General features: G+C 36.5%; 1 protein-coding gene across 1 annotated transcript in view; it reads right to left on the reverse strand.

The window, feature by feature from the left end:
- The window catches only part of FHIT (fragile histidine triad diadenosine triphosphatase), a 1,408,108-nt gene that overhangs the window by 439,054 nt on the left and 941,705 nt on the right, over positions 1-27,349 (reverse strand). The gene's annotated exons all lie outside the window — the stretch shown is intronic.

The following is a 27,349-nucleotide window of genomic DNA, read 5'->3' on the forward strand; positions in this document are numbered from 1 at the left end:
ACATAAATGATCTGGAATTCTCCTACACAGATTTGTCCATTCTCTCCCATTTATTTATATAGTCAATCATTTATTTATATCTTTACTCACAGATATTTTATACTTTGGGTTATAAACCAATACTACTTCATTTCATTGTTCAAAGTGATACATCTTTGAGTTGGTTCCTGTGTCCCTTTCACATATCCTCATTATTGTGGATTTACTTTGGATTTTTTTAAAAGATTTTCTTACCCCTTAGCACTACAAGATGCTCCAGGATTATCTCATATAATTCTTGCCCCAGTCCTAGAAACAGACATTTCTTCAACAACCTCTGGCTCCTTAAATGGAAAACAGCATTAGAAATGAAGATCTGGGTGTTAAATATACTTATTGCTCCCAGGACTCCATTGCTTCTAGGCCCTCTCAGCTGACAGAGCAAGGAAATACGTGGGTGTATTCTAACCCCTGCATATACACGCATCTATAAATATCTCTGTGTAATCATCATTATCTATATTAGGCTAAATAGAGCTGGATGTCTCCAATTCTAATTATTTACCATGGCTCACTCTAGCTATATTTCCTTGCTCATCTGTAACCTCCTACTCCAACAGTGAGCGATCTGGCTCCCATCACTCATTTATTTGACTGTTCAATGATAGTATACATATGTAGTGGTTTCATAGTTGTTACCCTGTAACCTCATGAAAAACAACTTTATTAACTGGAATATATAGTGCTTTCTTACAGTTCACTTTCCCTTCAGTCTTACAGACTGCATTCATTTCCAAAGTCACTTATTGACAATTTTTCTCCCCCCGCTTTAGTCAGATGGTTTCATAAACTTGTAATATAGCTAGAGTCCATCCTAGTATTCCCCAGACCTCTTAAGGGACGGTTTAAAGTTTGCACATTAGAATTCACTCTTTGAGATGTAAAGTACTATGGGTTTTTGATAAATGCAGAGTGTCACATATCTGTTGTTATTATAATAGCATACAAAATAGTTTCATCTCCTGAAAAAAATCCCCTGTGCTTTATCTACCGAACCTCATTCCCAAACCTCTGGTAACCACTCATCTGTTTACCCTCTCCATGGCTTTGTCTTTACTAGAATGCATGTGATTTGAATTTTACAGTATGTAGCCTTTTCAGACTTTTCTCTCCTTAACAATATTCATTTAACATTCATCCATGCTTTTTTCTTTTTTCTTTTTTCACATAGCTCATTCCTCTTTATTGCTGAAGAGTGTTCCACTGTACAGATGTACCAGTTTCTTTACTTATCCACCTACTGAAGGACATCTTGTTTGTTTCCTGTTTTGGGCAATTATGAATAAAACTTCTGTAAAGATTCCTCTGCAGGCTTTTCTGTGGACATAAATTTTCAATTCAGTTGGGTAAATACCTAGGCACCAATTGTTGAATTATATGACAAAACTATGTTGAGCTTTGTAAGAAAGTGCAAAATTGTATTCCAAAATAGGTGTGCCATTTTATATTCTTACAGGCAATGAGTGAGAATTTTTGTTGCTCCACATCTCTCTAGTAACGGTATTGTTAGTTTTTGACCATTCTAATAGGTGTGTGGTGATACCTCATTTTAATTTGCAATTCCCTACTGAGATACAATGTTGAGTATCTTTTCATTTGTGCATTTTTCCATCTGTATTTTTTTAGTAAGGTATCTCTTCAGATCTTTTGCATATTTTCAAATTAACTTGTTTGCTTTTTACTGTTGAGTGGTAAAGGTTTTTTCTTTATGGTGGACACAAGTCCTTTTTCAGATTTGTGTTATAGCTCCTCTCAGTCTGTGTCTTGTCTTCTCATTCTCTTAATAGTGTCTTTTGCAGAGTAGACATTTTTAATTTTTTTAATTTATTTACTTTTTAAATACATTTGTCTCTGCCTCCCCCCCACCTCAAGACATTTTTAATTTTAATAAAGTCCAGCTTACCAATTTTTCTTTCATGGACTGTGCCTTTGGTGTCATGTCTACAATTTCATCAACAGACTTAAGGTCGTATAGATTTTTCTCTGTGTATTCTTCTAGAAACTTTATAGTTTTGTGTTTTATGTTAGTTCTATTTTCCACTAAAGTTAATTTCTTGATTTGTGCAGTGTCTATGTCTAGGTTAATTTTTGTTTACAACATCCAATTGTCCCTGCACCAATTGTTGACAAGAATATCCTTCCTCCATTGAAATTCCTTTGTGCCTTTTTCAAAGATAAACTGACTGAATTTGCATGAGCTAATCAACAGTTTTTAAGAATTGATCAGCATTGGTGAAAATCCAAAAAATGGGAGGGTTCAACTTTAATCCAAGAGCAGCTTGATAATGGCAAGTCACTAGCATCCCTATTGTGCATGCAGGTCAGGCTGAGAGTGTTAAAATGATCATAATGGAGTGAGACTATGGGCAGAATGCTCTGCATCCCCTAAATGACTTCTAATCACTGATGAGAGCTTTGCTAGTACAGGTGGGCCTCATTAGCTCTGGTAGTAGAAGAGACATTAGATTCATAATGCTAAGGGTGGGGAACAGAATTAGAGCAGAAAGGCTGTAGGAAGGGTAAAAAATGCTTTGCCTACGAATTTTATAAACGGGCCATGGGATTTTTGTTAACAAATATGGTCATGTCTTCATTTCCTCCCTACATTCTATACTTCCTCAAATTAGCAGGCACAAGATATTGAAATTCCAATAGGATCTTTCTTTTCTAACACCTTCTATTATATATATTTCTTACTAAAGCCATGTGATCAAATTATATTTCACCAGTTCCTCTCTATGTAGAATTCAGACATATTTTATTAAAAGTGAAAAAGATTATTAGAGCCTGCTGAAAGCATGCAAACCAAGACAAGGTTAAAGCAACTTTTTTTCTTTTTTTGTCTTTCATAGGGGTCTGTGGAGTATCCAGTGGTACAAACTGTGATTTGTTTTTCAATTCTTCTTCCATGTTTACCCCTGATGGCCAGGGAACACAAAACAAAAAGCCTCTCCCTCCAGTCAGCTTGTAAAATGTGAAACCCCCTAATGTCAAATTGCAATCAACATACCAGGAGCCTATCATCAAATTGCTTTTATGAAGTAAAGTGAGAAGAAAGATGGATGAGATTACTACAGATAATACAGAATTAAAGTGGATGAGGCTGAAGTTCAGATAGGAGATTTTTACCCTGAGGACCTAAGTCTGTAAGCATCCTTTTATTTAGGTCATGAAAGAGAAGGCTTTTAGATTATTCCATTGCTGGTGCCCCCAGAAGCCTTCACATGTTTTCTTAACTCACTGCAAAGTAAAATAGTGAATGCAGAACTTGATCCCATCTTCATGTTAATCAGTCCTTGGTCTGTAGAGTGTTTGTGATCTCTTACAGAAATGGCATGCGTCCTGCTGAATCACCAGCCCTGCCTGTTCTATTCTCCTGGCCCATGCACAAAGCCAGAATGACTGAACAACAAGCAGCAAATAAATTTCAATAAACAGATTTATTGTCCTATTTCAATACAAATCACAGTCTATTAAGAATAATGCACTGTAGTCCAGGTTCTGACAGTCAAAAATGCTGATTTAAGAAGAGATTTGTGTTCCTAATTTAATTCATTCATTTGCATGTCTCTCCTCTAAATATGATATAACTCAGGCTCACTGATCATAACTGGTAATCACTCCTTTCTTTTCTGGTTGAAATAGACCTTCTAAAATCACACTTCTATTTATTTATTTAGGGAATTTTATATATTACAGTTCTAGGATGAATACTTATTATGTGATAATAATGAAAAGAGGGTTTGTTCAAAGTGACCTATGAAATAATTGCATATCTTCAAAATGATGTATTACGTGGATGTCACAGAATCCAAGCAGTTTCTATAACTGATGGCATGACCTTGCTCTTTTACACCATTTCTCAGCACTGGCTCCTGGTTCCAACATAGCACAACCCTTGGAATGTCAGACTATCATGGACATCTATGAGAGCTAAGGAGTCTTGACGATTTTGTTTTTTATCATTATTATCTTAAAGGGAAACTGGACTTAGTTCCTCAAATTTAGATATTTCCAATTGGTTCCTGGCTCCCCCTTCTTCCACCTCACTTTTTTAATTGATAAAAATGAACACATTATACTGTAGATACTAGCATGCTTCTATCACACATTATATATCACATGACCTTGTTTTTAAAGTTTGACATGATATGGAGTTTAAACTGGATTCAATGTGTATAAGTTTTCTTTTGAAACATTCCTTTTATTTTGTACCTCCCCTCAAACTTGAAACCTTCCGTGAGCAAAAAGTTTTGGATAAAGACACAGATTATACAGTTTCATGTGGAAAGCTAAGGATTGACTTCATTATCCTTCAAATTTTGACAGAAAATATTTTTATAAAGAAATCAATCCAACAGCTTCCAAAAACCTCTAAATTATATCACAATGCATACTGTACTATGATAAAAAACACTGCATCCAATTCTGTTAAAGACAAACACACGAGGTTTTTATCGAACATGGATACAAACTTCTCCGAAAAAGAAATAATAATAAACCACTTAGTGTGCTTAAGAAAACAGAATTTCAAAAAGAGTTATTTCTGGGCTACCTCTCATAAAGTACTTTCTTTTCAGCTGCAGGGCACCCCACTATATGTTAAAAATAGATTAGGTCTCTATTCATCCAAAAGAAGGACACTAATGTGAGCTCTGCAGCTCTCTGCATTTCAGTGAAAATCAGAAATGATCTGTGGCCTGGTGAATAAAGTTGATTCACTTACAGAATGCCAGCATTTCTCTCCTAGCTCAGCTATTGAAAGCCAGCCTGAGACAGCCCCTGCCTACCAAATTGCAGAGGAATTACTCTGAATTACAGGCTTCTTTACGTCTGTTAAAAAGTAGAGTTGGTGATCAGTTCTGACCTTTTTTCTCTAACAAGTCAAAGAAATGAAAGGGAAAAATAGGTCTGACAGGTGTTTAACTTCGAAGCCAGAGATGGGAAAAAGGATAAAAAGGAAAGATATGGAAAACTTGCACTACCCAACAAGATCTCAGATATGGGTCGTTTTGGAGTTTTTTTCTTTTTTCTTTTTTTTGGAGGGAGGGTGGATTTTCATCTCATTTTTAAAGCCCTTTCAGTGAATAAATGGCTTGTGGCAACACAATTTTGCTTAAAGTCACTTGCTTAATGTTTTAATTTGAACATCATTTGCTGAAATCTTCCCATAACCAATCATTTGGGACTTTAGTTTCATACTCTGGGGAAATTTTTCTGAATGGTAAAATTCTGCTCTTTCCCATTCCTTCCTTTCTGTCAGCAGGTTACAAATGACTACAGAAGAAGGGCCGTACTGGGTCCCTGCCATTGATGCTTTATTGCAAGACATGGCTTGTAAACACCAGCCACAACATTTTACCTATTTATGTAATCATTTCTGGAATGACTAGATTTTGGTTGTGATTGGGTCAGTTGAACGTGAGTGTTTTAGAAATGACACAAATAGTTTTCCTGCTCTCTGACACCTACCCATGATTTTCCACTTCAAAAGAATAACTACTTCGCCAAAGACTGAAGAAGCTGTTCTAATGAAGCCTAGAATCTGAAATATTCTATACTCGTAGCAGGTGGTCGGATAAATTCTCCGTAATCCAGCACTTGTTTGGCAAAACTCCTCATTAGAGGTGGAAGCCATGCATGCATCTAGCTGCCACCTCTTCAAAGTTCAAAGAGAAAAAAAAGGAGCAAAGGATGTGCTCTTTCCTTAAGAATCCATCCAGCCCTAATGCAGGTCAGTTAATGATGGTTCCACTAGGCTTTGATACATCCTTCTTTTAAGTCAGCTGCTTTTCAGTGGGGAAAGGCTATTTCAAGAAGTAAGGATTCTAAAACACCGTGCAGAAGCCAGAGTCAAAATACCACAACCCCACACAGAGCTGCAAACAACAGTTGGAAATTCTAAGTCTGATTGACTTATGACATCACAGAAACAAAATAATGTCCCATATACTCCTCTTGCTCTATTTTTGTTTCCTTTGCAGTAGTCAAATTTACTTTTCTGAGATGAATGTGATAGTTTGCTCAGAAGTGACACACTGAAGTGGCTAAGGCTAGGAAGAGAGTAGGATTAAGCTAGAAATAAAGAAAAACTAAAAGAAAAAAAGGTGGAAAAAGGTCAAAGATGATGTACACACAACTCTAAAAGAGGCGAAGACATTCACAGTAAAAATACTAAGGGAGATTTTGAAGTTTATTTTTCTGCTGCTGTTGGGAGGTGCTTGGGAGCTAAGACAATCTCACTGAGGATTTGCTTTCTTACCTGGAGATAGAGTCTTTCTGATTCATCTTTTCTAGCTTAAGTGAAGTAGAATCCTACAAGAAAAGAAAATGGTTCCTTTCCATAAAGAGTTAGCTAGTAATGAATGAACTGGGAACCAGCACAACAGCATATTCTATAAGGTTTTGGCACCAATGCCAGCAACCCACAGGGCTAGTAGCAAAGGAGCAGAATTTATGCCAAGTAATGCTTAAATAGCCCATTGTATCAGAGGTCCTAGGAAAAGGGGTATTTTAAAATAAAAATACCTAAATTTCCCGGACCTTAATAACCATCTGCTGACTGGCCTAGTACTAGGGATGGGTGCCTACTCTACCACAGAAGCCTTCCTCCCTAAAAAGGGAAAGGGTAGAAAGGAAGTCTACTGACATGAAACAAATGTGCTATATGACATAATGACATTTGGCATGGCTCATATACAGAAATACAAAACTATGAAGATTTAAACAGTATTGTATTTGTAGATGATACAAAGGGAAATAGACTTAAACACACAGAAAAGTAGTATATGATAAAGATGGCATTTCAGATCCTCCACAGGGCATTCAGAAACAGAAAGGAGAGAGACTAAGTAGAACTATGAGCAGAACCAGCAGAGTAAGCAATGTTCTTTCTTTTCTCCTTATAGTATAATGCCAAGACAATAAATCTTCACACAAGGAAAAGGAAAAACAGAAAAAACATGAAAGAGACAAAGAGAGAAAGAAAGAGAAGCCCAGAGTAGGAGTCTGTGCTCCTGGCAGTTTTGCAGATCTTGGCTCCAGCTTCTCATGCAGTCTGCCTTGAATCCTTGTGTTTGGATCCCTAGAAATGCTATAGTGATCTAACAATACATTCAGTGTAGGTACCAAGTGTGATCTGTGGTGGCTTGGAATTCTATAGTTGTCACTAAGATGTCTACACCTTTTCTGATTAAATTAGGTTGGTTGACTTTCTATTAATTCTACCCAACTGAGAACTCTTAGGAGAACTATCTATAGAGATGATGAAGAATGCTTTGATGAAAAAGAAGGGACTAAAAAGGAGGAGCAGAGGGAGAAAAAAACAGCATATACTATCCATCTTTTCACACGAGGAGAAAAAAAGGAGAACATTAAAAAAAAAGAGAGACCAGAACAATTCTGGACAATCTGAAAATAAATATAATGGATGAGATGCTTTGGCTCCTAGGAACTTCATGGCACTTTTGACTGGCAAAATCCCTTTGCTCAGAGGCAAACAGCTGCCTGCATCTTCCTATAGGCTCTGGCAACCTAAGCCCTGAATGGCCTTGATCCCAGTAGGAAGCGCCTGGTAGAAATAGAAATCCATCTTGAGAAAACGTCTCTTTGGCATTGGTGCCTTGACCTGATTCTGTATCCTTGCTGTGCGAAGTGCAGTTCCCACATTAGTGATGTTGGTATCATCTGGGAACCTCACAAAGATCAGTATCTCAGGTCTTACTCTTGGGGCAAGTACATTAGAATACACATTTTCATGTGTACCCCAGTTAACTTGTATGTACAATCAAGTTTGAGATCACTTTGTCCTTGAGTGTCTAGGATCCATCCTCTCCTATTAAGCTGACCAAGCCTCCTCTGACTACATTACTGATTTTGGCCTTTAGGATTTGGGCCTAGTTGAGATAGTTTTCCACATGCCTGTCTAATTCTTGACCTAATTCACAAGCAACCTGACTTCTACTTGCCCAAGTGGTATCACCATGCCTCTATATTCTTTCTGCTTCTGCCCCTTATTCTTTCTTATTTAAACACTCAAACAAATACCCAACAACAGCCTTCAATGCAATGACCAGCTCTGAACAACTTAGAGGATGCCTCTGTTGAGAGGATTCTCATGTACATCAGCTAAGTGAATGAGAGTTCCAAGTTCATTGAAACTCAGGGCAATAGTAGCCTGAGTCACATATTTGTCATCTTTATTCCACATGCTTCTTACCTATACAGGACTTCAACTTGGGTATATTTATCTCTATTTGACCCCATACTTTACCTCTGAGCCCCAACTCCCTACAGTCTTACATGATTCCACCACTAGTCATGAAAAGAGAACTGATAAAAACTACTGGCTACATGACTCATGCCTCATTTTAACTTCTGCTAACCACAATCAACAAGAAGCTTTTTCCAAAGAACTGCTTTTATTTTGTGTGAAATCTAAAATATTAAATGACACAGGTTCCACCTGAGGTGACTAGTCCATCACTTTCAGTGCCAATGAAAAAAACTACGTATGTGACTTAATATCATTCATTCTAAATAACACTGGGGTAGGATGAGCACAAAGTAAAAGCAAATGAAATTTAATGTAACAGGTAGAATTGTAGGTACCAGACAGCACTTAACATGAAAATGAGGACTTCTCAAAGTTTAAAACCCTAACCATGAGTATGATTCACAATATATGTTTCAAAAAATATGAACACTTATAATACACTTAGGCACTTTACAAGAATTACCATAATCCTGTCCAAATCTAAATGCAGGAATGAGTATAATCACTGACCAGATGAAGGGGTACTGCTGAGAACAGACCTGCCTCAAGTATTCACTGTGGAACAGAGCTGTTCTTGGTACTTTTAGGTCTCAGTGGAACCTGAGATTCAATGTTCAGGCTACAAGGGCTTCAGGCACATGTCTCCATAGGCTGACAGAGGAATACACAACAAATTCCTAGTACTATTCTGCAAAGTGATAATACATTTCTAAAATAAAACCAAATAAAATAAAAACACTAACACTATTTAGTTAGCTAAAGAGTTCTCTGATGTCAATTCCTAAGAGAGCCTCAGACAATTTCAGAAACTATATGGACAAACTTTGACCACATTGATATGGACAAGGTAAAAAGAGGGAACACACACACCTATGATCATGGGCTTGACAAGCCACTACATAAAAGTGTAGGATCTAGGTCTTGAAGCACTCTCTTAAGACATTCAGAAACTTCTGAGAACCAATCAAGTGCTAGCTGTGGGGATGCACTATCTTGCCCTTAAAGAGCCTAGTGCAGAGACATACCACATCACAGTAAGATATATGCAGTGTCAAGCCCCAGCACTGAGAACAGGGTGGGTAGAAAAGGAAAGGAGGGAGTCCTCATTATGGCCAGGATAGTTTCGGAAGGTCTCCCAAGGAAAGAGCTGTTTGACTTGGGTGCCAAAAAACAGGTTTCTTTTCCGATGTAAAGAAGTGGAAAGTGGTGCATTTTTTATCACCCTACTGCTTAGGAGGGGTGTATGAGTTTCCTATTGCTGCTATAACAAATAACCACAAACTTAATGATTTAAAACAATACAAACTTACAGTTCTGGCAGACAGAAGTACAAAATAGGTCTCACTGGCCTAAAATCAAAATAGCATGGATGGATATTACTATGCTAACTGAAATAAGCCAGTCAGTGAAAGACAAATACTGTATGATCTCACTTATATGTAGAATTCAGTGGGGAAAAAAACTGATGAACAAAATAGGAACAGAGTCATGGATACATGGAACAGATTGAAAACTGTCAGAGGAGGAGAACTTGGGGGACTGGATGAAAGAAGGTGAGAAGATTAAGCAAAAAACATAGACATAACCCACAGACACAGACAACGGTGTGGTGATGGTCGGAAGGAAGTAGGGGGGATGGTGAGGGCTGGGTGGAGGAGGGCAAAAGGGGAAAATGGGGACATCTGTAATAGTGTCAACAATAAAAATAAAATAAAAAAGATATCAGTAGGAGTGCACTCTTTCTGAAGGCAAGGATCTGTTTTCCTGACTCATCCAGATTCTGAATGCCAGCACATGCCTTGGTTTAAGGTCCCATTTTTCCACTTCCATAGCCAGCAACAGCATGTGAGTCTTCCTCATGTCATATCACATGGATCTCTGCTTCCATCAATACATCTCCCTTTCATGACTCTGAATGTCCTGCCTCCCTCTTTGATTTACAAGAAATCTTGTGATTACATTGGGCCTACCTGAATAATACAGAGTAATCTCCCCAACTCAAGACCCATTACTTATACTGCATTTGCAAAGTATCTTTAGCTTTTCACAGGTTTGGGAATTAGGACATGCACATCTTTGGGGTGTCATTATTCTGCCTCCCACAGTGGGTTGGATATCACATACCAGCCCTAAGTGCATATGAAAGGGGCATGTGCCTGAGATATGTGACTTCCAGGAGGGTCTCAGTTCTCAGGACAGGTGTTAAAACTCAGGTGGCCTCACCTATGAGATAAATTATAAGGAATTTAGTCCCTTTTATAGGACTAAAGGAATATATATATATATTATATATATATAATGCTACAACTATTAATATATATATGTGAGTGTATATATATATACATATATATAGATATAGATATAGTGTGTGTGTATACATACACATATACATGTGCATGTTATGCATGGCATCTACATGTAAGTATGGTATATGCATATTATATGTACTAAACATTTTATTTGTAAAAAGTACCTACAGCAAGGATTACATCAGTCTCATTCCCTTAAACTCTCTTATGTTTTTGTGTCAGCAAAAAAATAAAAAATAAAACATGTTTATGGCTCGTGTGCTGGGGACCACAGATGAGTAAACACCCCTGCAGAGCCCAGAGCACATGAGGGCCATCTATCATGTGTATTACTGCCAACCAAACAAAAATAAAATGCTTATTAAGTCAGCAATTCTTATAGTATGGTGCATATCCATCCACTAAATCAAACTTTGTTTCACTTGAAAAACAACGTATTTATTTAGTGTACATTTAAGAAAATTTAACCAGCGTATCATGAGTCTATGAATGCCATAGCTTAACACAACAGTGGCCACATGAGGCTCCTGAGCACTTGAAATGGCACTAGTCCAAACTGAGATGTGCTGTAAGTGCAAAATACACAGAGGGGTATCAAAGCTCAGTACAAAAAAAAGCATGTAAGACATGTCATTTAAAGTTTTTTACATTTATTACATTTTGAAATGATAATAGGATACATTGGGTTAAATAAAAGATGTTACTATAAGTAATCTCATCTACATATTCTTCCTTCTTTAATGTGACTACCAGAAAATTTCATATTCGCCTCATATATATTTTTATTAAATAGTACTGGCTTAGAACAATGCCATCATATTGTACTATGTTAGTTTAAACAAAGTAAGTTAAGTAAATAATAGTTAAGTTTGCATAAAGATATCACAAATATCTTAAAACTAGACAGTTAATGATTGATGTTTGCTAATACAAAGCACCCCTGGAAAATAGAGTCTAGCTTTTGAATATTTTCTGGGAAAGACATCTTAGTGCTTTTGAGGTTGTTTAGTCCAATGCCAGACAGAACCAAGTGATAGAACGTTTTCATTGTATTGACTGGAAATCTGGAAACCACTGACCTTAGCTCTGGCTGATGACTCAAAAACACAAACCTACTCTCTGCTACCCACTACCAGCTGATTTTAGACTGTTGAAGCTTTAGTTTGAAGGCAAAAGGCTCTTGTGAAATTAACACTGCAGCTTTGTAACTTCACAAACTTGAAAGGCCACATTTTTGGAGGAAGATTCTTACTGCAGGCATTGGCCTTCCCTCTTGATGAGTTCAAGTCAGTTACTGTAAGGTTCGGTACTCACTTTCTGATGACAGATAAAACAAATGCAGATATCTCACCAGCACAGTAGGGATTAAAAATACATCAGTTCATTGCAACTTCAGATCCAGGATTAAGAAATGTTTTGCTTGTTTTGTTTTTCAAATAAATTTAGGACATGAAGCAGGAATTCAGCACAGTATGGGGTTCTGAGACTCCCCAGGTCCAGACGAGTAGTTGGGGGGAATCAAATACATTTTATCTAAGATATGGCACTACTTTCATCAAAAAATTATCATACACTCAGTCAAAAATGGTTATTGTAAAATCTTTATTAACCTAAGTGCATATAAAAATTGTGAATTCCTAATACAAAGCAGTATTTGACTTTTAAATTTCATTTTAAGCTTGGCCTGTTCACTTGGAATGTGATTACAGAGTAAATTAAAAAGTAATCACATGTGAATTACATTTCTTCATGAATGTAATAACTTCAGGAGGCTGATTAATGTTAAGCAGTGCCTGTCCTGCCTCATGCATACTTTCCCAGGTGAGATATGCAAGATAGCTGTTGTGAGTTGATTTAATTTTCTTTTACTGGTCTTCTAGAGAAAATGCCTGCACGCATAACAGGTTTGGAACATTCATTAGGACTGAGGATATTCTTCCCTTTAACTGTCCAAGAACCACCTGCAAAACAGTATCACCGTCTAATTATGGTTGTGAGAAGTACTTGAGGGAGAAGATCCAACTTTGATACCATTTTCTAACTAACAAAGTCTCAGTTTTTCAATCTCTATTTTCTTGGTAAATTCTTCCCATTTGGATGGAATAATTCAAGAGACTCACTGAAAAATGCATTTTCACTGGTGTAAAGGAAACAAATTGTCTCACAAGGAACAAAAGCTTATTAATAATCTACAGTAGTAGTGTTGCAGAGAACAAAATTTAAACTATAAATTTAAACCATGTTGAGCACAAGATCATTAAAATATTTCCCTCATGGGTAATATGGAATGTAGGAGTCTAAAATACTTACTCCTTTTCAATATAATCAGGTTAAGATATTATTTTGTAAAGGAGTCATCTGAGCAATGCTGCTACTGTTAGCAGTGGGAAAGGCTTGTGGCTTCATTGTTCCTAAGCCAAAGGAGAGCACGTCATCACAGCAGACTTGGTAAAGGGCCGAGCAATGCCAGATAATGAGAGTTATTTTGGACTGAGAGTTAGTGTTCATTCTTGTGACTCACTATTCCATGGGTTAGGTTGATGGGCCAGTGCATTATTGTTAGAAGGACATTTTCCATCATACTCTAGGACACTTATAGAGAGATGACATCATAAAATTATTGTAAAACAATACTTACTATGTTCAATGCTCTCTGACATCACTTATTCTGAAGTATTTCTTTTTTTTTTTAAGTTCAGTGAGATACTCTGAATTGAATTCAGTCTATAATGAGTCATAACCAGCAGTTGGAAACATTCTGGATGAGAGAACTTTGGGAATCATGGAAGTTGGAACATTGCCATCTCATTTTATTGCCATTTAATTGTAGACCCTCAGAGGAGAGTGTTCCAAATGTCAGAGGTTCCCACCTCTGGGTGAGGGGCAGGGAAGGGGGCAGAAGAGAGACAGTTAACATCAGGAAAATAAGAGAAAAAGCACACAACCCTATAGTGTTTGCCAAAATAAGCCTTTGGGATTCTTTTAATTTTTTTGTTTGTTTCTTTGTCTTTGTTTTTGCTATGTTTTTAGCCTGAAGTATGTGAATTTCTAAATCAGTCCATGTAAATTTCTAGTAAAAAGACTTATTTAAGTGTAAATTTAAAAAAAATACTCAAGGATTAGACCTCTGAATGGGTAATTTATGCCTACCCTGTACTAGGGACAGAGTGGAGATAATTGTCCTTGTATTTTACATTGGGGATGCCAGGCATAGGTGACTAAACATATGAAACATTATACCAGTGTACAATAATTCCACTACTTTAATTTAGGCAGATGGATACTAATACCCTTTACTGTACTAAATATTTTATTCTACATCCTGTTTTTCCATCCATAAGCATTTTAAACCCTTTACTAACATGCTGTGTGATTTTCAGAAGAAGGTGAGTCAAATAGGAAACACCTCATGGGATAACAAATGGAAGAAGAAACCAAGCACATTTAATATAGACTCAAGTACTGTGGAAGGGCTTAGGAACACTGTGTCTCCATCCAGAGGACAGTGCTGGGTCCAGGCTATGAAGGCAGAGATACTGGATTGAGGGTGCCCCTGAGGGTTTTATTAGCCACAGGACCGGGTAAATCAAATCCCCTTTTACTCATCCCCATCTGCAAAAATGAAAAATGATAGCTAAGTTCCTTTCCAATATTTCAGAGCCTGATACTTGACAGTAGCCTAATGAGGTACATGAATTCTACGAATTCTGTACTACCATGTTCAATTTACTGTTGTGGATAATAGTGAGCAGAACACAATATTCCCTAACATGTCACAATTTAATTTAGCCCTCACTCTTCTCTAGGATCTATCCCTGGAATTATGCTACATAACCAAAATTACTTTTACAGAATATACTTTTGTATAAAATGGGTCCAAGACAAGTAAATTTAATCATTAAAATGAGGAAATAATTTTCTAACATCTTATCTCTTCCCAGCATCCATAGTTTCAACTTAAAGGACAGCATTAAACTGAAGCAGCAGTATATTATCTGAATCCTTTGTCGCCTTAATACATACATACTTACATACATACATACATTCATAAAGTCTACATTATGTATTTATATTTCTGAGGGTCACCACTAACCCTAGTAGCATCTTAAGGTCCTATACAGGTCCCCACAGAGAAAGAGAGACACTACATTAGACAGACAACCAGATGAAAATAACCACTTAACAACTATCCAGAACCTTTCTCTCCGAACCCTCTCCCGAAAATATTTAAAGGTCATCAATAAGGAAACAGAAACATTCATATTTACTTATTTTAAAACCAACGTTTGACACCTGTTGCAGTATTGCCATGGCCTACATAGGAATTTATTATAATAATCACCCTACTTCTGCATGTTTGAAATATTTCATAATACTTTTTTTTTTTTTTACAGTCAATACTAATAGCTGAGTTAGCCCATGGTGTATTGTATTTGGAGATTACTGAAATCCTCAGCAAAAACCCTTGCTGGACCACAATTAAACTTCTTTCAGAGTCTCAAGGAGAGAAAAAAAGAATGTTTTAGAAAACTTTGAATTGTGCTATGTTAGCCTAGCATGAGCATCAGAGCCATTGAATTCACTCCTGCTAGGCAGATGTCTATTACAAAAGATGGATGCCTGTCCCAGGATATACCTCTTATGCCTTCTTAGAATATTCAAATAAACAGAGAGGGGAAAAATACTCTTAGAAATTTTTGCAGACTGTTCATAGGCTGTTAGGACTTTTAATCCACTGATTTAATATGTAAAAATGGCCAGAGTACTGTAGTGTTATAGTGGAAAGACATCTCTCCAGAGAAACATCCCTGAATTTTAGTAAAGACTTTGTCACTAATTATCTTTGTGCTTTTAAGGATATAATTTAACTTTTTTGGACAAGCTTTACTTACAAGAAAAATTAAAGAGTTGGACCAATGAGCTATGAGGGTGGATTTCTGTCCATTAATATGAAGGTATTTGAAGACTGCATTTCCAGCAGCGGATAAGCAATACTTCCTTCACCTTTTGTGCCTGAGTTAAGGTACTAGAGACCCCCTAAACCAGTTCATAAAAAGAAGGGAGGTGCTCTGCCCAGGTACATATTTTTGTCACAGCATGTAGTTAGATGCTAGCTGGCACTAATTTACTTACAGTTGTACATGAGATATTACTTCTAAAGAGTAGCTATGGTTACTTGATTGTGGATATGTAATTAATTTAGCAAATACTTGCTATAAAATTATAATCCAAGCAATTACAGAGGATATCAGTATAGTCAGGAGAATATATCTCCCCACAAATATTCATTATTTATTTATTTATTCTTAAATAGGATATGGTATCTACTGGTCTACCATCAAATGCAGAACTCTGTTTCTCATCAGGAGGCTAATAGACATGCCTGGGATGTTTAGAGGGCATTTTATGTGCACCCTGCTTTCCTGCAGGTATATATGGAACTGTACCAACTTTGAGGCATGTTTCCTGACTTTGTTTAAAGTTACACACAAAATGGCATCCCACAGTATCACTCAGAAAACCATTGCAATATCTTCTTTTTTCCCTGACTTCAGTTCTAACTATTTTCATTAATGAATATGGAGCTTAGAATTTGAGTGGTAAAAGAATTTGTTTCATGTATAGGGTATAAAAATAACCCCAACAGAGGTATGCACACACATATACAATCTGGTAAAACTGGTGAAATCTGACTAAGTTTTGTGGAATACACTGAAGACAGTTTCCTCATATTGACACCACACTGTAGTTATGCAAGACGCCAAAATTAGGGATGCTGTGTGAAGTGTGCATGAGTCCTCCCTGTACATTTTTTGCAACTTTGTAAATTTACAATTATTTCAAAAAACAAAATTAAAAATGATAACCTCCAAATGGTAAAGAAACATATACATTTAAAAATAAGATTTAAAAAGCAACTAAAGAAGTTGTGACATTGTGTAATGTGAGACAATCCCCACTTACTATCTTTCCTTCAAAAAACATTTTGTATGATACTACAATTATATTTTTCCAAAAAGGCACAAATGACACCAATGTTGGCCGCCAGGAGACAAATACTATCTCTTTTAAAAATATTAAATGATATAGGAGCCCCCAAGTTCATAAGGAAATTGTTGGAGGATTTCAAAAAAGATATAGACAGCAACACACTGATAGTAGGGGATTTCAACACCCCACTGTCAAAAATGGACAGATCTTCCAAACAAAACATTAATAAACATATTGTGGCGCTGAATGACACACTGAATCAAAGAGACTTAACTGACATATATAGAATCTTACATCCCAAAGAAGAAAAATACACATTCTTTTCAAATGCTCATGGCAGTTTTCCAAAGATAGACCACATGATAGGACACAAAGCAAACCTCAGCAAATTCAGGAAAATTGAAATAATACCAAATTTTTTCTTGGACCACAAGGCCTTGAAACTGGAAATCGACCTCAAAGAGAAACTTCAAAAACTTGCAAACTCATGGAGACTGAACAGTACACTATTAAACAATGAATGGGTCAATAATGAGATAAGAGAAGAAATAAAAAAATTTCTGGAAACAAATGAAAATGAACAGACAACTGTCCAAAAACTATGGGACACAGCAAAGGCAGTCGTGAGAGGGAAGTTCATAGCAATACAGGCTTACCTAAAAAAGATAGAAACATTTCAGATAAAAGACCTAACACTACAACTTCAAGAACTGGAGAAACAACAACAAATAAATCCCAGAGCAAGTAGAAGGAAGGAAATAGTCAAGATTAGAGCAGAACTGAATGACACAGAGATGAAAAGAACAATTCAGAGGATCAACCAATCCAGAAGCCGGTTCCTTGAAAAGATAAATAAAATTGACAAGCCTTTAAGCAGACTCATCAAGACAAAAAGGGAGAGGACCCAAATTAATAATATCAGAAACGAAAGAGGAGAAATAACAACTGATATGCCAGAAATACAAAGGATTGTCAGAAACTACTATGAACAATTATATGCCAAGAAATTTGAAAATCTTGATGAAATGGACAAATTTTTAGAAAAGTATAATCTTCCAACACTGAAGGAGGAAGAAACAGAAAGCTTTAACAGACCAATAACAGCTGGGGAAATTGAAGAATCAAGAAACTCCGGGGACACAAAAGCCCAGGGCCGGATGGTTTCACAGGATAATTTTACAAAACATTTAAGGAAGAGCTAACCCATGTCCTTCTCAGACTATTCCAAAAATTCCAAGAGGAGGGAAGAATCCTAGACTCTTTCTATGAGGCCAGCATCACCCTGATCCCAAAACCAGATAAAGACCCTACAAAGAAAGAAAACTACAGGCCAATTTCGCTGATGAACAAAGACGCTAAAATCCTCAACAAAATATTGGCAAACCACATCCAGCAATACATTAAAAAGATTATCCACCGTGATCAAGTGGGATTCATCCCAGGCATGCAGGGATGGTTCAATATATGCAAATCAGTAAATGTGAAACATCACATAAAGAAAAGAAAAGACAAAAACTACATGATCATCTCGATAGATGCAGAAAAAGCATTCGATAAGGTACAGCACCCATTTATGATCAAAACACTCAGCAAAATGGGAATAAATGGGGCATTCCTCAACATAATAAAGGCCATACATGAAAAACTGACAGCCCATATCATACTCAACGGGCAAAAACTGAAAGCTTTCCCACTAAGATCAGGAACACGACAAGGATGTCCGCTCTCACCTTTCTTTTCAACATCGTATTGGAAGTCCTAGCCACAGCGGTCAGACAAGAGAAAGAGATAAAAGGCATCCAAATAGGAAAGGAGGAAGTAAAGCTATCATTGTTTGCAGATGACATGATAGTGTACATAGAGAACCCTGTAGACTCTACCAAAAAACTCCTCAACATAATAAGTGAATTTGGCAACACAGCAGGATACAAAGTCAACATTCAGAAATCAAAGGCATTTTTGTACAGCAGCAATGCAATAGAAGAAGAAATCAGAAAAAAAAAATACCATTCGATATAGCAAGGAGAAAAATAAAGTACCTAGGAATAAATTTAACCAAAGACGTTAAAGACCTGTACGCAGAAAACTATACAACATTGAAAAAAGAAATTAAGGAAGACACAAATAAAAGGAAGCATATACCGTGCTCATGGATTGGAAGAATTAATATCATCAAAATGTCCAGACTACCCAAAGCAATTTATAGATTCAATGCAATCCCTATTAAGATACCAATGATGTATTTCATAGAAATAGAATAGACATTTCAAAAATTTATATGGAACCATAAATGACCCCAAATAGCTGCAGCAATTTTGAGAAAGAAACACAAAGTAGGAGGGATCACAATACCGGACATCAAATTCTACTACAAAGCCACTATACTCACAAGAATCTGGTACTGACACAAGAACAGACCCATAGACCAGTGGAACAGAATAGAAAGCCCAGAAATAAGCCCAGGTCTCTATGGGCATCTAATATTTGACAAAGAGGGCAGAAGCATAAAATGGAGCAATAACAGCCCTTTCAACAAATGGTGTTGGGAGAGCTGGACGGCTACATGCAAAAAATTGAAATTGTATCATCAGCTGACACCATACACAAAAATAAACTCAAGATGGATAAAAGACCTAAATGTAAGTCGCAACACCATAAAAGTCCTAGAGGAGAACATTGGCAGGAAACTCTCAGATATCTCACGCAGCAATTTTTTCACCGATATGTCTCCTAAAGCAAGGGACATAAAGGAAAGAATAAACAAGTGGGACCTCATCAAAATAAGAAGCTACTGCATGACTAAAGAAAACATCAGCAAAATGAAAAGGGAGCCAACCCTATAGGAAAATATATTCGCTAATGATACATCAGATAGAGGTTTGATCTCCAAGATATATAAAGAACTCACTCGACTCCACTCCAAGAAGACACGATCCAATCAAAAAATGGGCAAAGGACCTGGGCAGAGACTTTTCCAAGGAGGAGATACAGAGGGCCCAGAGGCATTTGAAAGGATGCTCAGCATCACTAGCCGTCAGAGAAATGCAAATCAAAACCACCATGTGGTACCACCTCACACTGGTCAGAGTGGCCATCATAAACAGATCAACAAACAACAGGTGCTGGAGAGGTGTGGGGAAAAGGGGACCCTAGTCCAGTGTTGGTGGGAATGCAGACTGGTGCAGCCACTGTGGAAAGCAGTGTGGAATTTCCTCAAAAAGCTGAAAATGGAACTGCCTTTTGATCCAGTAATTCCCCTGCTTGGACTATACCCTAAGAATACCAAAACACCAACACAAAAGAACCTATGTACCCCGGTGTTTGTAGTAGCACAATTTACAATAGCCAAGTGTTGGAAGCAACCTAAATGCCCATCAGTAGATGATTGGATCAAAAAGTAATATACATATACACAATGGAATACTACACAGTAGAAAGAAAAAAAGAACTACTACACTTTGCGACAGCATGGATGGAACTCGAGAGTGTTATGCTAAGCGAAATAAGCCAGGGGGCGAAAGACAAATACCATATGATCTCACCTATAAGTGGAACCTAACCAACAATACAAAGATGCAAGGAAAATAAGACCAGCAACCCTGAAAGGAAAAGAAATCAACAGAGACAAGAGGGAAGAAGGGAGGCGGGGTGGGGAAAAGGAAGGGAAGGGGAAAGTCAAGGAACATATAGCAAGGACTCATGGACAAAACCAAAGGGGAAGAGCTGAGGGAGGGAAGGAGGGAGGGGGTAAGGAAAAGTGGTGGGGGTAGGCAGAGACAAATGTATTTGAAAAAATATAAATTAAAAGAATAAAAAAGAAACAAAAAAAAACACAAAAAAATTAAATGAGATGACCTTCCTACTCCAGAGCATACCGACAATTATTACAGAAAGTGCTTTCATGAAACAAATAGTTTTGACAAGTAAGATTTCAGCCATGTGGCTGTTTCTGTATGTGCAGAGCTCCTTGCAGCTGTATGGTGAGTGCCATCTTTTAAGAACATGTCTGCCCATTTGAATCGATATGCTAGGACCCCTAAGTACATTTACATGCATAGTGGTATAAATAAATCACTCTCAAAACATTTGCTTTAGAAAAAAATTGCAATGGAAATGATAGAGCTAATATCCAAAAAAAAGGGAGAGTGATTTTACAAATAAACAATAAGGGGCAAAGAAATGAAGGAACATTTTAAAGAAGAGCAATTATAAATAGCCAAAAGGAAGGAAAAGATACACAAATTCACCAGAAATCAGGTAACCTTAAATGGACAAAACAACAAAATGTAATTTACTTCTGTCAGGAGATTCAGAAGAATGGGTATTCTGATACATGGTAGGTCCAAATTTAAATTTTCAAGTATTTTTGAAGTACACTCTGACAATATCTATTAAAATGACTAAAAATAGTATAGTGCTCCCACACCTGACAATATACCCCATTAAAAAATGTATTATATTGCCAATTATATTTCAATAAAATATATTATATATTTTTTCTTGCAGCGATACAAGAAAACAAACCAATGCAATACCAGAACACAAATGAAGTACTACCAGCCAGGAAATAGTTGTAAAATTATGTTACAGTCACTCAAAGTAATGAACTAGTGAATTAGAGCTATGCAGTGGCCCTGAAGGGATTTCCACAAATAATTTTTGAAAGAAAAGAGAATAAATAAAATTCTGGGGTTTTTTTGTAAGACAATGACAAAAATCCTTCAAGATATGTATTGTTAATACACATGTGTACATATATGTATTATACTGATATATGAGCATGTTGAACAACATGGAAGCATAATCATAGGTCAGAATTTGCCAACTATCTTCACATCTAGGTACAAATACACAATACTAACTTTTATATGACACACTGGGGTAAAAGGACGGAGACTGTGCCCAGCCAGAAGTGACCAGCCCAGGAATTCAGACACCTAAGAAATAACATTTGAGCACAGGAGCTGCAAAGTTCCAGAAGAGCTTGATTCCTGAGGATCATTTGCTAAGGGAAGAGGTGGGATGAACAGTGGCGAACGGTGGCGATGGCTGGAGTAATGAGGAGGGAACAGGGAAGTGAACACGGGGCGGGAAGGGGCTGAACACAGAAAACCATATACACAGACATTTTCATATAGTTATACAAAAATTCACGTATATGCAGCTATATACATAAATAGCACGATCATATTTATGCATTTTATAATGTGAAATTATGTTTCAAAAATTTTTTTATGTCTTAAAAATATCACTTAAAAATAAGTCTGAGTGGATGACCCTCTAAGAATTTCTCCCTTGGATCTTTTTTTCTTGCTGTTGTTAAAATCAAGAGGGCCCAGTATTTCTCCCTTCCTGCTTCCAAGACTCAGTGTTTGTGATATGAAAATCATGTTCCAACATGCCTTAGGTAAGCTGCCCTGTGTGTCTAAGCTGCAGAAGAAAGTGTCACTTTCAGGTTCCAGGGTGGCTGGAATTTTTAGACGGCAACATGGCAAGTCTGGATAGAAGTTGACTGCCCCAGCAAGACAGGATTTATTGCCAAAAGCACAATCTTTTTTCCTTCTGTTTTGACTTAACATGCTAGAAAGACAACACAAGAGTGTAAGAATTAAGCCTAATCCATTACAGCTAAGCTCTCTAAGGCATAAAAGAAGCAAGGGCCGAACCAAAATACATTTATCAATCATGCAATGCAGGACCACTTGTATGATTAGCATAATTCTTTAAAAGAATGCAGAACAGATAAGCAGTTCTGTCATTAAATTATGCTGTTTAAGAAAAATGAAGTCTTGGTAAGCATTTCTAAGTGGACAATCTGAGTTTCAATAGTGTGTTTTTTGAATGTGTGCATATGTATATGAATGTGTGTGTTTATAATAAAAGAAGTTGTCCTTTAAAAATACTAACACCATATACTTTTGTTAACTTGCAGCCAACTGTACTTTCTATAGTTTATTTCTGTTGCAAATACTGTTTCAGTTTAGTTTCAAATGTATTTTCATTATTTCATTGAAAATTGCACCTCAGTAAAGAGGAAGAATATATTTCCCCCACTAGACCAAATTCAAAAGACTACCTATGTGTGCCAACACACATACATGGACACATGCAGCCACACTACAGTGGGCTAAAAGCAAGCTTCAGGGATGTGGAAAAAAGGCATTTAAAAAACTCTCAAAATACACCTAGGAAACCCTGATTTACTTCCTTGTCCAGCAAAGTGTTATCTCAGATATATTTGGTAAGTAGGGAGTGTGAGTATGTGTGTGTGTGTGTGTGTGTGTGTGTGTGTGTGAGAGAGAGAGAGAGAGAGAGAGAGTGTTATGTCAATAAATATCTATAAAAAGTGAAGAAAATCAATTTAACAATAGAATACTTTTAAAAATGTCAAAAAGCTATGGAATGTATGCATATGTAAGTACCACTCAATGACCCTTATTGAAAAGGTATTTTTTAATCCTCATCTGACGATATTGACTTTGGGGAGAGAGGTATAGAGAGAGAGAGAGAGAAAGGAAAGAGAGAAAGATCCATGTGAGAAAGAGATATCAATTGGTTGTCTCCTGTATTCACCCAGACCAGGGATAGAACCCACAACCCAAGTATATGCCATGAACGGGATCAAACCCACAACCTTTGGTGCACGGGATGACACTCCAACCAACTGGGAAACCCAGCCACGTTTTTTTAAAAAAGGTATTTTTAATATAATGTTATTTGGCATTATGGTGATACTGTGTGAAAAATATTAGGCACAGAAAATATGAAAACTCAGGATGTTAGTTGGTACAGATATAGTAGAGGTAAGGTCTTCTTAGAACTGAGGCTGCATTTGTTTTTCAGACATAGTTTAAGTTTTCCATGCAAAATTTAGGGTGTGATATCTTTCTAGAGTAAATGTCACACCTAGAAAAGGCTAGGTACTAGTTAAAACAAACTGAATAAGGCAAGGGTCTAGATGCCCCACAATGAAGCAACAAACTTGGTCCAGTAAGTATTTGAAAATAATGTTTTTGTTAGAAACATTTTACCTATGCCGTTTTACCAGCCCTTCCTCCAGTATTGGGATACATTTAAATCTGTCATTTGAAAAGTGTTTAAACTTAATCCTTGCACAAGAATTGCTGACAAAGCCAAGCATGACATGTCATACTGATGATGTGTTAAGCTAAAGAAATTCAAACTGCCACAGGCAAAATCCTAACCTTATGAAACACTTTAATCCATTTTTACTGGAGAAGCTTATTAAGAGATACAGGTTTTCACAACCTGACAAATTTTCTTTATCCTTTGCCAGGTATGAGGTGAGCAAAGTGTGCTCTAAAATCATCTACCCCAAATTGTAAATTCATCTTCAGAAATTAGACGTTGATATTTAAGCATCTTATAAAGTCAAACTTGGCAGGAGTAGTTGAGAAGTTGAAAATTCTAAATGCCTACATTATGGGAAGAAATGTTAAGACTACAGCCAATATGGTGAGCATATATTTAAAATCAAGTTTAGCTCCTTTTCTGTATGTCATGTGTTAAGAATAAATTCATTCTTTTATATACAATATATATATTTTCAATCTCTGTAAAGAAATAGTCTTCCATCTTTTCAAAGCATTGGTTATTATTTTCAACAAAAGCTTGGTTTCTCAATAGCATGAGTCCATGTTTGTGGAATATAAAAGAATAGCGTTGAGAATATAAAAGAAAATAATTGCTAGGGAAGGCAATGGAGTTCTGTGTGGGCAAAAGTTTTAAACCTTTCTTTTAGTTGAATAACAAGAGAGAAACATTTAGCTCTAAGTTTCCATGATTAGCTATAAAATGGAGATAGCATTCAATCATCCATTTGATAAATATTAAGAAAACATCAGCAGTATTTCAGGTATAGAATGAGGTGGTACTGAGGTGACACTAAACGCACCAATTATGCCTTTAAGGAAATTTGCAATCTAATACTTTCCATCTAACCCAACTCAGAGACAAAGAATGTTTATAAAACACAGGGTGGGGCAAAAGTAGTAGTAGTACAGTTGTTTGTATGGAAAATAATACAATGATTAATAAATAATATTGCACAAATAAAATCTATTTCAAGTACTCACAACTGTAAACCTACTTTAGCCTCATTGGGTATATTGAACTTCTCAGAATAAAGGCACTCTTTGTAGGACATTCAAAAGGGACTTAAAAAAACAAATGCTAAAACATTTATTCAGGCCCTATAAATCTATTGATTACATTAACTTTAAACATTTTATTTGAGCCATTCTATAGCTAGACCGTAAAAAAAAAAATTGGTTTATTATAAAACCAGTTAGTATTATTATCCTACCCAACTCAGTACTCTTTAAAAAGCATTTACATACACATAATATATCTAGGAACTGTTCCAGTGGCTGGGGACACTGAAGACACATTAGAACTCTATGACATTGAGAAGCTCATGGTCCAGAAAGGAAAACCAATGCATTGTTGGTTACATGATATCCATTCCCAGCTCCTTCTCACTCATTCTCTCTTATATAACTCATTCTTACTTAGCCCAGGCAATCCATCCTCCCACATAGAGCCTTGGGCTTTACTAAGCCATAGTAGGAATCCCATTCCTTTTGTGAGGGTTTAGGTTAGGAAGGTCATGTGACCTAGTTTTGGAGAGTAAGGAAGTGAGGGAAAGTCTGGTGAGGCATTTGAGGAAGTTTCTTCACACTTTAAAAAGAAGTAGAAGATAAACACAATTGAAAACTTAGAATATTATTAATATGGCATCCTCAAATTATTAGAAGAAAAATGGAGTTTTTAATAGGCACCGTTGGGATAAGCAGATAGTCACATGAAAAAAGATAAAATCTGGTCCATTGCATACACTATGAATTAGGATAAATCCCAAGTATATCAAATATTTAGTTATGAAAAAATGATATTAAGTACTAAGAGAAAACATACGTTGAGGGAGTACTCCATCCCACAGAGTCCTCCCAGCCACTGTGGATGAGGAAATAAATTGTACCAGACATGATTTGCCTGTCAGGAAAAGGGAGTGGTGATTCCCTCTAGAGGAGAATGCCCTAAGCCCTTCTCTGAAATGGCTTTTATTGAGAATGATATGTGCAGGGGTATACAACATTAATGCAAAGCTTATCAATCCATGTCAGAGGGCTCTAGGTAACAATAAAAGGAACTCATAGATCAGCCTTGGGTTAGGGTCTGTTAGACAAACTGATGTCAGATGGTCATTAAGCCAATGTGCAGGGGCTCAGGGATCTTTTCCCCTGCTTTGAGACTAAACACTTGGTTTTTCCTTATCAGGGCAGTACAAAGCAGAGCAAGCTTCAACAGACACAATGCATTCTTTATGCCAGATTTCCCACTGGAACCCTTGGTGCTAATGTTGGGTCATGCACCTCCCAGCATTCTTGGCTTTCCAGTTGAGGATTACAGGCAGGGCCTGGCTCACATGGGGTTACAGTTCCCAATATCACCCAAAGTGGTCCCCAACAATAAGTGAATTTCTCAATAACCTAAAAAGAAGAAAATCCTTCCTAATTGTGATTTAAAATCTGGGGGCAAGAGAGGAAAGAAAGATACCTCTAATAACATTAAACATTTGTATGGTAAAGTTTCCAAAAGCAGACAGGGAAAAGATAATTGTAACTTATACTAGAGACAAAAATACCATACACACACACACACACACACACACACACACACACACATTTTTTATATATATATATATAAATATATTTATATATATTTATATATATATATAAAATCTCCAAAAATTAGAAAAAAGGGATCTACAATCAAGTAAGTTAGAAAAATGAACTGTTCAAAGGAAAACAAATGTAAATAGATCTTAACCATATGAAAATAATTCAACGTTGCTTTTAAGAGGAGAAAGGCAATTAAAATTATACTGAAATACCATCTCTTACCTAACAGACAGGCAAATCTTTCAGTTTAACAATGTAACATGTTGGCCAAACTTGGAGAAACAAGTTATGATATGACTGCAAAGGGGTGCATGGAAACCTTTTAGAAGGGAATTTGCCAATAGCTAGCAAAATCATACATGCATTTATCCTTTGACACAGAAATTCTACTGCTGAGGATTTACCCAAAAAACATACTGGCAAATATTTATTTTTAAAGGCCGAAGGTATTCACTTCAGCAATAAAATATCTCTAAATAGGGGGTGTGTTGAAAAGCATGGCATAATCCCTCAATGGAGTACTATGCAATAATAAAAAAGAAATATCTCTGCAAAGTGTAATGTAGTGCTCCCCAGCGTATTGTGCTGAGGAAAGAAAGTGAAAAAAAAATTGAGTAGAGTATCCTAAACTTATCAAAAAGAAAGAATGGGGCACAAATGTTTACACACAAACACATACATATATACGACCTTTTGTATACCAATCTATTTGATTGTATTTTATAAGTAGAATAAGAAACTTTTAAAAATTTGAGGAAGGAAGAGAGTACAGAGGGGAGAGAGAAAAGTCAGACTTCTTATATGCCTTGTATTGAACAGGTGTGACAGACACATGGACAAAGCCAAGGTGGGGAAGGATTGAGGGGGGCTTGTGGGGGTGGGTGGGGCAGGGGAGAGTGATGGCAAGTAAACGGAGACAAATGTATTGGAACAATAAAAAATTAAAGATTAAAAAAATAAATAAATAAAAGTTATCAAGTTTGTCGAAAATAAACCAAATATATCTTGTTTTATAGATTTGATTTTAGAAT

This window comes from Pteronotus mesoamericanus, unplaced genomic scaffold, assembly GCF_021234165.1.
Source record: "Pteronotus mesoamericanus isolate MK-2021 breed Mesoamerican mustached bat unplaced genomic scaffold, CSHL_Meso_final scaffold_54, whole genome shotgun sequence".
Lineage (NCBI taxonomy): Eukaryota > Metazoa > Chordata > Mammalia > Chiroptera > Mormoopidae > Pteronotus > Pteronotus mesoamericanus.